Below are 17506 nucleotides of genomic sequence, written 5' to 3'. Positions count from 1 at the left end.
CCTTGATTTCCCCTCCCTGGCAGGGGGACAGCAGGGTGGCAAGCTGGGAGCTGAACCCAGCACCAGCTCCTGCCAGCCAGAGCAGCTGTGATGAACCAGCTTCAGCAATGAGCTGGGAAAATGACACCCATGAGGAGCCTGGTGCCTCCTTAGTTATCACCTTCCTCATCCCAAGTGGAAGGTCCAGGGGGCTGTGGCAGGTCCTTTCAAAAAGAGGTACCTTTCAATCCAGCAGCTGAGGATTAGGCCTGGTGCTGGTGGAGAATTTGATGGAGGTTTGGGATGCTATGGGCTGTGTGTTGTTTCTTCTCTGCCATTCTTCAGAGCTGCAGCTTTTTTTTTGGCAGGAATGAATGGATCTGGGAAAGGAGGCTGTGGTTGAAGCACTGGGGTCAGGAAGCAGCAGCCTGGAGGTGACCAGGTTTGCAGGGACACCTCCCACCAGCCCAGGTTGCTCCAAGCCCCATCCAACCTGCCCTTCAACACTGCCAGGGATGGGGCAGCCACAGCTTCCCTGGGCAACCTGGGCCAGGCTCTCACCACCCTCACCAACTCCAACCATAAAACAAACAAACCAACCAAAACACACACAAAAAACCCCCCAAACAACACACAAGCCACCACAACCCCCCACAAAACCACACCTCAAAACCCACAACCTGCAACCTCAGCAACTAAAGCATGATATGAAGTTCCTCACATGAAAACCTCCCAGGATGGTGACTCCACCACCTTCCTGGGCAGCCTGTTCTCTGCCCAACCATTCTTTTGGTAAAGAGATTCTCTCTAATCTCCAGTCTGACCCTCCCCTGGTGCAGCTTCAGGCCATTTCCTCTGCTCCTGTCATTCTCCACTCAGGAGAAGAGCCCAAAGCCCCCTCACTGCCCCCTCCTTTCAGGGAGCTGTGGAGAGCAATGAGCTTTGTCCTCAGCCTCCTCTTCTCCAAACCAAACACCCCCAGGTCCCTCAGCCTCTCCTCATAGGCCTTATTTTCCAGACCTCTCACCAGCTGGGTAGCTCTTGGTCTCTTCTCCTGCGCAGTTAATTAGGAAACATTTCATTCTGTGCTGCTGGGTGGGGAGTGTATCCAGGCTGTTCCCTGGCAGAGAACAGACCTCTCAGAGAAAGCAGGAATTCCTGAGGCTGCTGCCACATTTGGGATGAGCTCAAATTCACCAGCCCACATATGATAACCTTTAAGTCTCAAGACTCTGCAGTCTTTGGCACTAGTGGATGGAAACAAAGCTACTAATACTCATCTAGAAGCAGAGGGGTTGGTCTGCCCTTGGCCTGGGGTGGCTGCCTGTGTGTTAGGTGAGGGAACTGGAGCAGGAGGTGGATGATAGAGGACACCGAGTTGATGGGGAAACAAATTGCTGAGCAGCTCTGACTGGTGCTCACACCACAGGGTCAACAGCAGCTCCTGCTCAGCAAACTAGTTTGGTTGGTGAGGTAGCAAACTCTAGTAAATGGCCTCTGGGATTAGAGGAGCTCTGATGGGATTAGGCTGTGCGCTGGAGCAGGGGAAGCTCCTCCACTCAGGACGTGCCTCCAGCCTGAGTGTGCAGGGAGGGAGCAGGAGCTGAGAGTGCTCCTTATTCTGCATCTTCACACCAGCCAACGCTGGGGCTTCACGGATGGGAAAGGGACTCATCCCACATGCTAGAACTGTCCAAATAACCTGTTGATGTGTGATTGGCACTGGGAAAACATCAGTGAACCTTGGTGGCAGCTGATGGGGATTCAGAGACATGCTGGGCTCAGGCTCTGTTCCTCCCCTGAGAACCATGCCAGGTGGCAGGCTCCATCTCCTCCACCCTCAGTGACAGGAAGAGAAAGCCACCAGCTCCTGGTCCCTCCTGGGGGCACATCACTGGAAGGGACAAACTGGGGGCAACATGGGCAGGGAGAGGGCATTGCCCAGGGAATGGGTGAAACATCCAACTTGCATGAGCTCTGAAACTCGACAGAGCAGTTGCTGATGCCCAAGTACTGGTCTCCATCCTCTTCTGGATGGGCAGGCAAGAGAGTCCTGCCTGCCAGAGCAGTGGGGATGTGCTGCCTGGGGGCAGAAGGCTGGGTTTGAGGGGTCTGGGGAGGAGCAGTCTGCAAGCTGGACCATTTGGGACAGAAATGCCTCGCTGAGACAGGCCAGTGGTTCATCTCAGCTAGCTTGCTGCCTCCAGCACCTGCCCTGTGCAGAGAGCATGTGTGCCTGGCTTCTCCAGCCACCCAACCCCCTTGTGCCCAGCACTCACAGTCATGGGAAGAGGAGTGTTAGAGTGTGTCTCTCTGCCTTGTCCCTGTAGCCACTGCTTGGGGTTTTCTGGATCATGAATGTCCATGAATGCCTTTAACCCCACTTTGCTTCTTGCTAGCCACGTGTTTTGCTGCTGATTTGCCATCACCCCTCCCAGCTGAGTTTGTTGTTGTTGTGTCTTCAGGTCTGAAGGGCTTGTCTCTTCCAGCCTTCCCCAGATCAAGCGTTGCAGGGTGGTGTCCACCATTGCACCTTTATATGCATCTTCCAGTCCTGAACTTGATGTGTCTTCAGCTGGAGCTGCTCTGGATGCTGCTCTGCCATGGCACTGTGTGAAGGCAGTGGCTGTATGAACATCTCTCCTGCTCCATTCCCACCTCTTGCTTAACCTTCTGGCTTAGGAAAGAGCTCCTGGCAGTGAGGTGTTGTGTGCTGGGGGTAAGTTGCCAACCTGACTTGGCACAGAATTATAGAATTGTTTAGGTGGGAAAGGACTTTTAATGTCATCAAGCCCAACCATTAACCTAACTCTACCAAGTCCACTGCTAAACCATGTCCCTCAGCACCACATCTACATGACTTTTAAACATGTCCAGGGCTGGTGACTCCACCATTGCCCTGGGCAGCCTGTTCCAGTGCTTGACAACCCTTCCCATGAAGAATTTTTTCCTAAGATCCAACCTAAACCTCTCCTGGTACAAACTTGAGGCTGTTTCCTCTCCTCTTATGGCTTGATACTTGTGAGAAGAGACCCACACTTACCCCTCTACAAGCTCCTTTCAGGCAGGCTCCCCTTTCCTTTGTTCCTGCCTTAATTAAATGTCACCCCCCCAGCCTCTCACTGTGCTGCTCCCATCCAGGACTCAGTGGGCTCCTCTGATTCTTAGCTCTTCCAAGCTGGGGCTCCAGGCAGAGGACTGAGAGATGGTGCCTGCCAGTGGGCTGCTGTTCATCTGTGTTGACTTGATAGGTAAGCTCCAAGTGGATGGCTCTCCTCTGGGGAGACACTTGTTGCCAGTCATTAACCTTTATTTGCTGTGGCTTATTTACTCAGGTAGAGAATTAGGTCAGGTTGAAGTGGTTGGCATCAAACTGAGCAATGGCCACTTGAATCTGGAGTGACCACGTCCACACAGAAGTTAATGCAGTTTAACCCAGTCACTTCAAACCTCCCTTGGCTGCCAAGGGGATGGATTACCCTGCCCAGAGGGAAAGAGGAGGAGCTGCCTCCTCCCAGAGCTTGGAGAGGGGAGCCCAGCTCTGCTTCTCCCCTTTTTTTTCTGGCTGTCCCTTGAAGGATAAGCCCAGTTCTTGGCAGTGTGAACATCCATTTGTTTGCTGATTTAGGGTTCTAGCTGGAATGAAACGAGTCATGCTAATTGCTGCAGTGAGACTCCTTGTGGTCTCCATGGTTTTTCCAGCCCCTACCATGAACAGGACAGAAGGACAAGGTTCCCAAGAGGGGCAGAGTTATCTAGAGAAGCAATAAATCTCCTGCTCATTGGCAGGTGCTGGAGGGCTGTACGGGCACTGCAACTTTGTCAGTCTTTGGCTGAGTAAGAATAAATGATCCAAAAAATCAACCCCAGAACACGTTCCTCAGGGGACTGGAAATGCTCCAGCCGTGGCAGCTCTGACCCTGGCCCATTTGTTACAGTAAAGCTGCATTTTGTCTGTGTTGTTCTCTGTTTGGGGGTGGCTGGAGCTTCTGTCCAGCTGCTGGTCCTCTCCTGCACCATGAGCTGTGTTTAAGACCTTTTGTCCAGGGCTCCCTCTGTGTTTCAGCCCAGTGGAAACACCCCCAGGCATGTGTGGCTGAAGACTGCAAGGTGTTGAAGTACCTTGGTGAGGCTGGGTGAAGAGCTACAACTGCCTGAATGGGAGTTGGAGAGAGGTGGGCCTTGGTCTCTTCTCCCTAGTAAGAAGTGACTTATCTAGAGTCATAGAATTATAGAATCATCCTGGTTGGAAGGGACCTTCAAGAGCATCCAGATCCAACCCCTGCATGGGCAGGGACACCTCCCACCAGCCCAGGTTGCTCCAAGCCCCATCCAACCTGCCCTTCAACACTGCCAGGGATGGGGCAGCCACAGCTTCAGGATGAAAGAAAATGGCCTCAAGTTGCCCAGGGGAGGTTTAGCTTGGAAATGAGAAGAAACTGTATCACTGAAAGGGTTATTAAACACTGGAACAGGCTGCCCAGGGAGGTGGCTGAATCACCAATCACCATCCCTGGAGGTGTTTAGAAGACATGCAGATGTGCTGGTGAGGGACATGGTTTAGCACCAGACTCAGGAGAGTTACATTAATGGTTGGACTCAAAGATCTTAAAGGGTTTTTTTCCAACCAAAACAATTCTACATTTCTATGATTCTACTCTAGGTGTGTAGGAGACACTCAACCTGCTGTAAACAGAAAGCCTCAGTATCAAAATGCTGGACAAAGCAAAGGCTCTCAGTGCCTGAATGCCTCTCCAGGTAGCAGAACTTCACCTGCAACCCTTGTCCTGAAAGGGGAAGCTACCATCCTTTGTGCACTTATCACCTGATGGCCCCCTTGCTCCAGGTGTGATCAGCAGTGGCTTTGCCATCAGATCAGCCAGCCAGGACCAGTCTAATGTTCTAGCCTCTGGCAGTAACTATGCCTGTGCTTAACCATCACTGGCAGGACTCTAATACTAATTAATTGGCCCAGGCCTTCAGGAGGAAAGGCTGCCTTGTGGAGCTCAGGCTGGGAGGAGGAGTTTACACCATGATTTCTCAGAAGCCAATCTTGGGCTTGTGCCTTTGGTCCGATTTGGCCACCCCAAGCCAAGCCCAGCCTAGCCAGATGCTGGGAAAGCCCTGGGGAAGGCTCTGGGGTGGTGAGAACCAGTCTGGGGCAGATCCTTGAAGTTCATCACTTTTTTTCTGAGCATCTCCCTTGTGGGGACAGGTGACTTTAATCTCTGCAGCTTATGTGCAGGAAGGAAAGGGAAGGGGAAGGAGCCCATGTTGTTCTGGGGTGGCCAAGATCAGTGGGAAACCTCAGTTACTTGCCAAAACACAAAGCTCCCTAAAAGTGAGGTCTTGATGGGGAAGGAAACACAGGTGATGGGACAAGGGGGAATGGTTTTAAACTGAAAGAGAGGAGATTTAGATTAGATATTAGGAGGAAAATCTTCACCAGGAGGGTGGTGAGACACTAGAACAGGCTGCCTAGAGAAGCTGTGGCTGCCCCATCCCTGGCAGTGTTGAAGGGCAGGTTGGATGGGGCTTGGAGCAACCTGGGCTGGTGGGAGGTGTCCCTGCCCATGCAGGGGTTGGATCTGGATGATCTTGAAGATCCCTTCCAACCTCAAACATTCTGGGATCCTAGGACACTAACAGATATCACCCTGATGAATAAACAAGCGCTTTAATACACGGACTCCTCATGCCAAGCATTATTTTTAACCTAGCAGCAATTTGCCAGACAATTTGCATACATTAAACACATCTCCCCTCCTGCACTGAGCTCCCATTCCCCTTCAGAACAACATCTCATTATAGTGCTGCTGGGACTGAGGAGCTGGTGGCTCTGGAGGGGATGTTAATTTGCCCAAAACATGCCGGGTTGGTTTTTATCACCCGCTGCACATTGGACCTTGTGCCTTTGAAGTCGCGAGTGCCTCGAAGGGGCTTCTGCTGGAGGGAGTTGGAAGAGGAAGAAAGGAAGGGGGGGAGCTGCTTGGAGGAGAAACTAACAGAAAAGAGGTTGTTCAGCTTGTGTTCATTCGACAGGGAGGAAAATGAGCGATGAGGAAACCTCTCCCCTCTGCCAGAGAACCTGGGCACTGCGGGTGGGTGTTTTGCTTGACGTGAAAGATGCCAATCTTGGTGCACCTTTCCTATGAAGACAGGCTGAGATAGCTGGGATGGCTCAGCCCCGAGAGGAGCAGGCTCTGGGGAGACCTCCTAGTGGCCTTCCAATACCTGAAGGGGCTACAGGAAAGCTGGGGAGGTGCTGCTGAGGAGGAATCAACCAGCGAGATCCTCCAGAGGAGGTGGTGGGCTGGAGGAGCAGCTGGGCTTGTTGGGCTCTGCTGTGCCTCCTGGTCTCTGGGGCTGGTGGAGGTTTGTGCAGAGCAGGTGTTAGGACACCTTGCTGTGGTTCAGTGTGCTGAGCTCCACATGGGGATGAGGGAGGTGGCAGGTCTCTGCTGTGGTGGGAGCTGCCGCCACCCTGTGCCTCAGTTTCCCCACGTGGCAGATAAGATTGATGACACTGACTGCTCCAAGAGAGCTTTGGGACCTGCTGAGGGCATGTGCAGAGGTGTGGGGGGAACTGCTCTCCATGACCTGGATGCTGGTGTGAGAGATATCTTGGTGAAAACACAAAGAGTTGTTGTGACATCCCTCTGTCTTTGATAGACAGAGAACTCGTTTTGCAGCCCTAAGATCGACTCACAGGCTTTCAAAATGCTGCTGACACTGTGGAAAAAGCTTCTGCAGTTGGACAGTGGAGCCCAGGGGAGGCTTTCACAGCTCCAAGGACTGACCAAAAACCCTGGAAATGTTTTGAGGAAGGAATGAAAAATCCTTCCAATTAGCATTTTTCAGCTGGTTCTGGTTGCAATCAAGAACATTGTACTGAGCTCAAGTGTTTCTTTGAAAGAGCCTTAAAAAAATATATTAAAAAAAAAAAAATCAGCTGGGGAAATGAACAGAGGAAGTGACCCAAGACTAATCTAGACTGATAGACTGTAGAAGACATATCTTCACCAAGTAACAAGGTCCCTTCGCTCGTCCTGTGTAATGCTCATCTTAGCCAAAACTCCTGCAACGTGGCAATTCAGGAATAAATGTCAGCAGCTCCTTCATGCCAAGAATGTTTGGATGTCAGCAAGAGTGGAGAAATGTTTCTGATCAACTGATGCAAATGGGATGCTGGGATCAGGGGTGAGATCAGCACGGGGGAGCTCTGAGCTCATGCATTTTCCACGCTTTGAAGGTACCAAAGCACCACGGAGCGAAGGGTCTTGGGCAGGGACAACCTGCCCCTTCCTCCTGGAGAAACCTGAAATGTAGGGCTTTGTTGTGCTCCACATAAGTACCAGCAGTGGGGCATGAAGGGCACGGCGTGTGAGTTTTCTTAATTACAGAGGATGTGAAAATCCATGCCCTGGTGAGGCAGGCTCTGTGCTCTCTGCTGTTTGAGGACAACAGGAGAGAGCTCCTGCCCTCCTGAGTGCAGGACAGGGTAGCAGGCAGGAGGTGGAGGCTGAAAAAGGTGTGTAAGGGTGAAATGTCTCACCCCAGGTAGTGATGGTGGCTGGCCAGGAAGAGAAGAAATTGTTATACGTGCTGGAGGGTGATCAAGTCTTTTTATAGCTGGAAACTGAGTCCAGTGCAACTCACTTCTGGGTACTTCAGGTGAGGGGCTCAGAGGGGGATGCCTGTGGAAAAGCTGAGCTGTGTAACCCAACTGTACCCATCCCAGCCACGTCCCAGGGGGGTGGGATGGAGAAGGCTGTGCTATTTGCCCTGGCCTGGATTCAGGGTTGGAGGGGCTTGGTGAGAGGTGCTGTGCTGGTGTGTTTTGCTGGACTCTGGGCCACGTCGTGTCCACCAGCGCCACGGATGCCTCTGCAGGGAGAGGCCACCTCTGCCCCTTCAGCCATCCCAGGGAGCAGCCTGAGCTCTCCTCTTCAGTGAGGGCAGGTTCACCCTGCCCTCCGAGCACTGCTTTTCAGAGGGAATGTCATGGAACGTGCTCTTCAGAGGCCACACTGCCCTACAGGATACGGTAAGAGCCGCCGAGTGAAGTATCCGGCCCCGCTCCCTCCTGGCTGGCCCCACCAGCGGGATTGTTTCCACAGCAAGAGAACAATACCTCTCCTTCCATCCAAGAAACATTTATTACATGATATGTTTCAGATGTCTCTTTGGGGAGGAGGGGAAAAGCAAAGAAGAAATAGATCTCTCTCTTTTTTCGCGGCGCGTTCCATCCCGTAATGGATTAATTATCCCCGTGCCGGGGGGACGTTTGGAGCCAGCGCCAGGGTTGCCTTCCAAGCAGAGCAGACTGTGGCTGCTTCTAGCCTCCTTTTCACAAAATAAAAGGGGTAATTAATGAATCGGGAAGCTTTCACATTCATTATCATTCCCTCCCTTTCCTGCTTTTCCTTTTCTCCTCTGATTGCGCGAGATGCAGAGAAAGGTAAAGAGTTTAGGAGCCTATTGTGCTGCTCCTTCCCCAGCCCTTGTCAATCTCCCTGCCTGCTTCCAAATACCTCTGCCTCTTTTTCTCTCCCTTTAAAGCCCTCAGAGGTCAGAAGCATTTCCTGGTTTTCTTTTGCATGCCCTCAAGGAAATGGTCTGGGCCAGATTATCTGCCGGTATAAATCGGCGCTGATGAACACTTCTGGAAGCTCCTTCCCATCCATCAGATGGTCTGGGGAGGAGAACCATCCCTCTGGGCCTCCTCCTCTTCAGCTGGGGAGGAAGGCCTGGGATTAATCCTGACAACTGCAAACACTACCCAGGTAGAATATAGATGCTCCAAAGCCCGTGAGGTAAATGCTGTAACGATGCCATTTCCTTGTTCTTTCCCATTTTTTATTTCTACTTAGCCAAGCTGCAACTCAAGCAAGAGATATAAATCCTGCTGTCCCTCGACTCCATCTGCTCATGGAGCTAAAGAGATATAAAGCATAGAGCTGGAGTGAGCCAGTCCATTAAGGAGTATTCTGTAGAGCAGGCTGAGTCAGACACAGAGCCAGGACTCAGAGGACATCCAGGAGCAATTGCAGCCTGTTTGAACAAGCTATGGCTTCTCACAGGCACCTATCAAAAACCACCTGTGGAAAAATATCTTCTCAGAGCTATACGTCCCATTTCTTCTACCTGGGTGAGACCCACAGAGGGTATTTTCAAATGAAGGTCGTCCCAGAAGTGAGGAGCCCTCAGCTCTGAAGATCTGGGTGCTTGCTGGAGGTGCTGGTCCATGACTGGCTGACAACCCAGCTTTCTTTGGGAAAGCTTCTGGACAACTCACCCTAGAGAAACTGGTTCTTGAAGCATGGCTGCTTGTGTCTTACCTCCCTTCCAGGCAAGAAAGGCATTTGGACCTGCATCCTGGCTGTGGAGCCATCACCTCCCTCCTCCCCAGCCCTGTGAACATTTGACACACTCGGGCTTAAGTTTAAAAAAGCAACACAAAACCAGAAAAATCCCCTGCCAGAGCTGCCACCTGGTACTTTTTTTTTTATATATATATTTTTTTAAATGAAAAATGCATTCTGGTGATCAGGGAAAGAATTCTCAGTGTCTCAGAGAGGCTGTTTCATTCTTTTTGTCTCCCTGCCTGGTGTGCTCGTGTGTCGTTTGCTGATCTTGGCAGCGGGTGGGAGTTTGTGGAGGGAGGATGAAATCCCTCCCTCTCCTGCCTTGGTAAAAAGCTCAGAAGGATGGGTTGTCCTGGCTGTGTCCCTCCAAGTCACAGAATAAATCATGGGGCTGTGAGGACCTGCTGTCCAACTCCACGTGGCATTCAAAGGCTCTTGGTTGAGTGAAGAAGCAGGAAAGGCTGTTGCCAAGATCAAATTGCCTGTTGATCAAACCCTGCCTGAAAAGAGGGTTTAATGGAGCATTTGTTCTTTTTACTGCCCTCTTCCAAACTGCTCAGCTTTTCTCCAGATCTGGGTGACAAAAGCAAAACTATGTCCTGATGTGTTTGGTTGAATCCTTAAGTCAATTTGCTTGGGCAATATTCCCAACCTTTCCCTGGTACCTTTCCAAGAACATTCAAAGCAATGAGATTTTTACTGGCATGAAAGAAATAAATAAATAAGTAAATAAATAAATAATGAAAAGCAAATTTCAAAGTTCCATTTGCAGGTTTGTTTTTCTTTCTTTTTTCTTTTTACCACTATTGATACCTGCAGTGCTAAAATATCCTGACACGGTCTTAAAACAGATTGGAGAAGATTTGTGATGAATAATGAATTGTGATTTCATTTTATTTGCCTTCTGGTTCTGGTTGAACTCTTAAGGCTCTTGAGTTTTTCTTTGTAATCGTGGGGCCTAGAAATTGATTTTTTTATTTTATTTTTTTCTTCTATGTCTGAAATGATGCATCTTTGTAGCTGAGTTTGCTGAAATGCAGATGTTGAGGCCTCAGCATTTGTTCAAATGTTGGGTTTGGTCCAGTTTGGACCACAAATGGATGTGATTATTCTTTTTCCCCAATTTTGCTATGAGCAGGCAAACCTAGAAACAAACTTTTGCCAAGGTATGATGTTATATCCCTCAAACTCTGCTGCCACTCTGTGTAACCATCAGTTTTGTCAGCTTCATCTCTAGTGATAAAGGGTTTCCTAGGGCCATAAACTGGAATAATTCAGGTGGGAAGGGACTGGGGAAATATTTGGTCTGACATCTTGCTTGAAGCAAGGTTAGTTCTGAGATCAGACCAAGGTTTGTTATCCCCACAGATGGAGATGGTGCAGCGTGTCCTCACAACTTGTACCACTGTTTGACTGTCCTCATGGGGTTCATATCCAGTCATTTCTATCCAGTTGTTTCAGTTTGTTGTCTTCCATTTCCCCCTTCTGGGTAACCCCCTGGCTCCATCTTGGTAGCCCCCATGCAGGGACTGGAGAGCTGCTGGTAGGTCCCCCTAAGCCCAGCCCTCTTGGCTTTGGGTGGGGCAAAATATGCCTGGAAGACCATGATTCTGGATCTAAAGGATTATGCTTTCCCGTGCCTCTCCAACTCCCCTTACAAACCCATGCTTGCCATAGGACTTCCCCAGCTTGGAGAAGGTCAACAAGGCCAAAACTTCCCAGCTTTTTGGCTGAAGATGTGGGGCTGACAGAAATGGGTTGGAAAAACAACCAGAAGGGATTTCTGAGGACTGAGTTTGCACAGCCCATCCTTGCTTCAACCACTCCAAGTCACCTGACTGTGGCGTGCTCCTGATGAACTGGATCTGCTTCAGTAGGTTATTGCTTTCCAGCAAGATTCGATTTCCTCAGAAGACAACTGACCAGCTCCTCTCCTAATAAGCACCACCAAATCATCTGGTGCTATCAGCAAAAGAATGAGAACTGGCAAAAAATTGAATTTGAAATGCAGAAAGAACTAATACTGGGGGGAAGATGTAACTTTTCCACTCCACTGGGGACTGGTGAAACGCCTGGGGATTCACTAAACTGCACAGTTCATATTTTAAATATTTGCTAAGTGAATGTAGAGGCAATTGTTTGGGAAAGTATTTGTCAAATAAACTCAAACAACAAATGCATTTGAGGAAATTGGATTTGTCCACCTGATATTGCAGGAACAGGAGGGGAGGCTAAATTCATCAGATAAACTGTTGATCTGAACTCTTTGTTCTCCCCTATCCCTCCTCCAATCGTTATTTTAGAGACACTACAAGTGTTGTAGGCACTGTGCAGAAAATTTATAGGAAACAGATCTCTGGCTGCTGAAGCCTGCAGTCTGCATGATGGACGTGTCAGATAGGGGAAGATGGAGCATCCAGCAATTTGGGGAGGGAGGGGAGCCTGTCTCAGCCTCCAGGGGTATGAATTCCAGCCCTGCATCCACCCTAGGGATTCGTTTCGTTTAAGCTGGTTGCAACGTGCTGGTGGCACCTGGGTCATCATGGTGTGGGTGGAACCCTGAGCTGAAATAGGAGCTGCTGCAGCCAGAAAGGGAGCTTTGGCTTCAGGGAGAAACGTCAGGCCAGGTCCTTTGGGGCATGAGCACAGACTGGGACATGTGGAGCACTGCTGCCCAGTGGTTTGTAGCATCTCCTGCCTTCCTCCCGGCACCTGAACTTTGGAGACAATTGCTCCAGGGTCCCACAGCTGTGGTGACTTAATTCTGAGGGGCTGGGTCATGGCAGGTGCTGCCCATCTCTGCCAGTTACATATAAGAAGCCTTTGGCCAGGTGCTTAAACCAAGGTGGGGAGATAGAGTTCACTTTGTTTTGCAGGCAGGGAGTAGCAGAAATTAATTTTATAGCTGCCCTGACTTCACAGGGTGCCAGACTTGGAGAGCAGAAAGGAGATCTTTGGGCTTAACTGCTGGGATTTGTGACTGCAGAGCTGAAGGGGTGGACACAGTCTCTAAAAGCAGCCTGGGATAGTTGTTGAGACAAGAAGGAAAAGAAAGAACTTGATTCCCAGAAGGGCAAATCCAGGGAAATTGCTCCAAGATGGCTCCAGGGAAGCAAGTGATGCAAGATAGTTGTCATCTGTGCACAGGCTGGTTCCCAGCTGGCTTGGGAAGCTGAGATTAAGGCAGGAGGTGAATGTAGTTTGAAGATGGAACATGTAGGGTCAGGAGCCAAACCTTTGAGCTGCAGAAGGCAGAAAACTGGAACTGTAGCTTAGGCTTGAAAAAAAAAGAGATGGAGCAGTGGTGGAAGAGCATGTCCCAGCAAGAGAGGACAGAGGTGGGTGCAGCAGAGTGGGTAGGATGAGAGACTTGGTGTGCAGGTTGTGTTTACTCTGAGATCCTGAGGCCTGTCTGGGTGCCAGTCTTCTGAGACCTGGATCTCCAGTTGGGCAGGCTAATCATTGACTTCTGCTGCTCTTCCTGTGCACAGAGAGCTCCCCTCTGGAGCTGCCAACCTAGCGTCTTCCAGGGCAAGGTAAATTAATGCCCAAAACCTCCCCAGAGATGCCTTTCCTTATAGAAATGAGCAAGGTAAACAACCTAACACTGCTAGGCAAAATCCTGACCTGTGGGTCAGAAAATGCAGGTGTTCCCTCTGTGTCTGCTCCTTGGGTCTCCTGTAAGTTTTGCTTTCACCTGATTGTACCTTGATGAACTGGGGCACCTTGCATGGAAATGAGCACCATGAGATGGACTCCCATGGAGTGGTGTCAGCAGGTGTTTCTCTCCATGACCACCCTGTTGGGCTTGACCTGTGGCTTCTAGCTTGGTTTCCAGGCTGGTTGCAGCTTTGCAGAGCTGCAGCCAGGTACCCTCCAAAGCCTCCAGCTCCTGGTGGCAGGGTGCTGAGGGTCATCCCTTCTGTCTGTCCACTCCCCTACGAGGTGGGTACTAAGACCTTAGGTATTAAACCTGGAATGTCTCTGTTTTGCTTGGCTGACCTTGCTGGCTGTTCCCCTTCAGTGCTCTGCCCCAGAGCGATGGTGGCTCCACATCCTGAGGAAATTAAGGCTGCTTTGATCATGGGCAACAGTGTCAGCCCCTCTGTTGCCCTGAACTCTCTGGCCTGCCTTTCTGAGAGGGAGAGCAATTCAGGTGCACCCATCATTGAGCTTTCATTGGCTTATCAATTAAATCACAGCTTCCTGCAATCCCAGGCTGGGCACTTGTGCCAGAGCAGCTTGCATGAGGTTTCTCAGGTGGTGATGAGGAGTATTAAAGGGTTCCTATTGCAGTGAGAAGGATCAGGGCTTGAATGCAGCAACAGTGTCTGGGTGGCTTTTGTCTCCTGGCTTGAAGTCTGGGCAAAGGATGGGGATGGTTGAGAATGACTTTCTCCTGTGTGGGACCTGCCCCTTGCAGGGTTGTGGGCTGTGGGATCAGGGTATGGCCCAGCTGGGGGCTGCAGGGGGGGATTTGCTTCCCTTGCTCTGAAAAGGATGGTGACTGGGGGGGTGGGTGTGGAGGAGCTTTATTCCTGTTGCATTGCAGGGGTTAGTGAAGATCCTTGAAGCACTTCTGGGAATCAGAAGTGGAATGGGGGTATAGTCATAGCTTCACTGTTGTTAGGAGGCTGGGTGAGATCTGGTTAGAACAAACTTGACCAGACAGCTTGGGAATGGGCTCGTTGTGCTCCGGGGGCTGAGCCGGGAGGTGCGTGGGGGCAGCTCCTCTGAGGAGCTGCTGGAAACCCCCCATCCCAGCTCCTCAGCCCAACCCCTTAGGAGGTGATGACACCTCTGCCATTAACCTGTTTAAGAAGGGGAAGAAAAACCTGCAGGACAGAGGGAGGTGAGAGCGGTACCATGGCAGCCACCAGGTCCTGCGAGGGGACCCGCGTTGGAGCGGTTGGAGAGGGACCCCAGGTTGGAGCAGGGGGAGAGCATGAAGAGTCCTTCCCTCTGAGGAGGAAGAAGCAGCAGAGACAAGTGTGAGGAACTGGACACAACCCCCCTTTCCTGCTTCCTCCTGAGCAGTGGAGGGGACAAGAGAAATGGGGGAGTGAAGCAGCTGGGGCCTGGGGGAAGGTGTTTGTGGGGTTGGGTTTTGTTTGTCCTGCACTGATTTGGTGATAACTTGATTTTTTTAAAAATTTTTGCCAAGTGTGTGAGCCCTCCCTGTCCTTGTCTCGACCTGTGGGGGTTCTTCTTGGATCCCTCCTCTCCATCCCACGGGATCAGAGTGAGTGAGCAGCTGCTTTGTTGCCAGCTGAGCCTAAAACACAACTCTCCATGTTCTGCTGCTCCATCAGTGGGACCCCAAGAGGTGCCCCCACCTCAGCTCCATCAGCTCTGTGCCCCTGGCTTTCCCTGGGAGGTACAAGGGGGCTCCTGAAGGGGGAATCCTCCCCAGGCAGTCCCAGAGACCCAAACCAGGTCCACCTGTGTGAGCTCTGTGCTGCAGAGCAGATGGCTGCTGGGGCAGGTGTGGCCTGGAATGGCTGCCAGCCTCAGCTGCTCATGTTTCCAGGACAGACAGACCCTCCAAATATAAGTCTACAGTTTCATGTAGGGGATATTAAATTGTGGTTTTTTGCTGCAGGGCAAATGGTGTTCACTTTGTAAGCAGCTGCTGATGAAGTCATGTCCGTGTTCCAGGGGACTCTGCAGAGGCAGATCTGGTCTTTTTCTGTCCAGCAGCTCTACCTGTTTTCATTCTGGGGCTTGCAAGCTGGATAAGAAACTTGTCTGGGCTGTATGTCAGCTGATGGCAAACATCATCTGTGCTGGGAAGTTTTGTTAGTTGTCCATGTTGTAGGCAGTAAAGGTGAACTCTGATTCTGCAGTGGTTTCCATGAATGGGCTTTGTTCTGTTTCTTTCCCTTCCTCTTTTGTTGTCTTTCCAGGCTTATCTGAAGGGCAAAAAACCCCACATCCCTCTAACCATGGCTGTTCTGTGCATCCAGAGGCATAGATCTGGTGCTTGGAAAGACTCCCAGGCAGGCACAGGTCAGGCCGCACCTTCCCTGGGTGGCTGCTCTCTGGGTACCAAGGGTCTCACCTTTGTAGAAGCTGTTCAGGTTTCTAGCTGTACAACTTGTCCTGGTGCAGAAAAGTGTTAGCAGGACTCTGTGCTGAGCATGGGAGCAGGCCAGGAGCTGATCTGCAAGGGCAGGGTTCACGGCTCTGGTGCACATGGTGATGCCTTGGGGTCCAAGCCAGGAGAAGGGGGAGGAGGATGGAGGTTTGTGTCTGTGCTGGTAGCATCTCCTTTGACACCTGCACTTAAATTCTGGGCCAGGTGTCTTGTGCCACTTTGATCCTTGGCCCAGATGTATTAGAAGCAGCACTAACCAGTCTTTAATGGAGACATTAGGAGAATTATCTCCATATTTTATAGCTCTCTGGGGACTGTTTTGCTGGGCTGTGGGTACGACTCAGGGTGGGAACTTCACTGCCCGTCATCTCCTGAGGTCTTTCCCAAATTGCTGCATCATGCTGCCTAGAAGCAGGGCAGGGATATTGAGTATTCTCCAAGCCCAGATGATTGTGTGTAGCCCTTGTTGCAGGGTACAGCAGATGAGTGTGAGGGCTGCCTGTTGCAATAAAAGGGCAGAGAAATGAACTTGATGGAGCGGGCTGGGGAAGCAGCTTGTTTGGCATCTCCCTGAGGAGCCAGAGCCATTCAGTGCCTTTGTGGAACAGGGCATGTTGCTTGATTCACACTCACCCTGTGCATTGCTGGTTTATTTAGAACTCATTTTATACTAGACAAAGCAAGAACAACAACAACAAAAGGCTTCTCCTCCTCTACACTGAAGCCAACCCTCTCTGGACTTAAAGCTGATGCACTGAAGCTTCTGGGAACTTGTCCTTGATGAGAATCCTTCCAGTTGTGCTGTCAGGGTGTTTCTGTGTGTGTTTCCCCCCCAACTCTGTTTAACTGTGTGAATGAAGTTAGGGTTTGCTTTCTTGGATCAGCCCCCTTGCAGTGGTGACTTGGTTGAACAACCTCCAGCAGAGCAGGCAACAAACTGGGGGCTGTGACCTTCTCCCCTTGCCCCTGGGGGCTGGGCTGGGCCTTTGGTGAAGGAAAAGGCTTTTTCTTGCTGGATTCATTGAGGATGGGAATCAAAGATGTTGCCTAATGCTGTCTCTCAGATCTGGGAAGAACATGGGGAGCCCTGACCTCCACATCTTGGCTCTTCCCAAAATAGGATGAGCCCGAGGAGACCAGCCTGAGGAGACAGCTTCTCCTTGCTCCCATCCCAAGAACAAGTGCTCAGTGGGCTGCTTAGGCATGGGAGAGGTTTCCATATGTCACTAATCTCTCTGCCTGCAGTGGGATTTGCTGTGTGCTTACAGCTTGGAGACTGTTCAAACAACCTCTCCCCCTGCTCCAGCTTAGCTGCCTGCAAGAGTGAGTAGATTTTTCCTTCTTGACCTCAGCTGTGAAGGTGGGTGGGAAGAGATTGCTCAGGGCTAGGTTTGCACTTTCTGCTGGACATGCTGAGCAATCAACCTGAGAGATTCAGGCCATGGGAAAGATGGCTCTGGGTAGAAACCTCCCACCCACCCTTCACCAGCAGCTTCAGCTTTATTTGTTTTCCATCACATCCTTCTGGAAAATGTTTTCTTGGGGAAGGGAGTTAGTCTTTTTCTCATGGCCAGAAAGGAAAGCATTTTCTTCAAAACAAAAGGCAAGCAACAGAGAGTTGGAAGAACTTTCATGAAGTTTAGACTTTGTTAAAACCCCATTTTCCTTTGAGAGGGGAGGGGGAAAGAGATGAAACAAGGGAAAAGCATCCAAGTGATGTCAGGTGCTTGTCTGTGTGAATATAATTGGTATAAATTATATATAAATGGTATAATTTGTCCCTTTGCCTCCTTCTCCTCTCACCATGCTCCATCTGAGCTTTCTGTCCATGGCCTTCTGCTTCTCTTGTTCTTAGAATAGATGTCTCTGTGGCACTGACTCTGTCATACTCCAAGCTCTGTCTCACTCAAGCCTTTGAACTTCTAGACAGACTCTTGCCACCGTATTTTCTTTTAATATCTTTCTTCACCTCATCATTTCTGTTCCCCCCTCACGTTCCCTCCAACCAAGTCAGCAGATCCATCTGTGCTGGCAACTCATCACCAAAGGGGGGTGAGCAGAC

Source organism: Chaetura pelagica, unplaced genomic scaffold (genome assembly GCF_000747805.2).
Source record: "Chaetura pelagica isolate M959 unplaced genomic scaffold, ChaPel_1.0 scaffold192, whole genome shotgun sequence".
Classification (NCBI taxonomy): domain Eukaryota; kingdom Metazoa; phylum Chordata; class Aves; order Apodiformes; family Apodidae; genus Chaetura; species Chaetura pelagica.
This window is presented reverse-complemented; position numbering follows the sequence as displayed.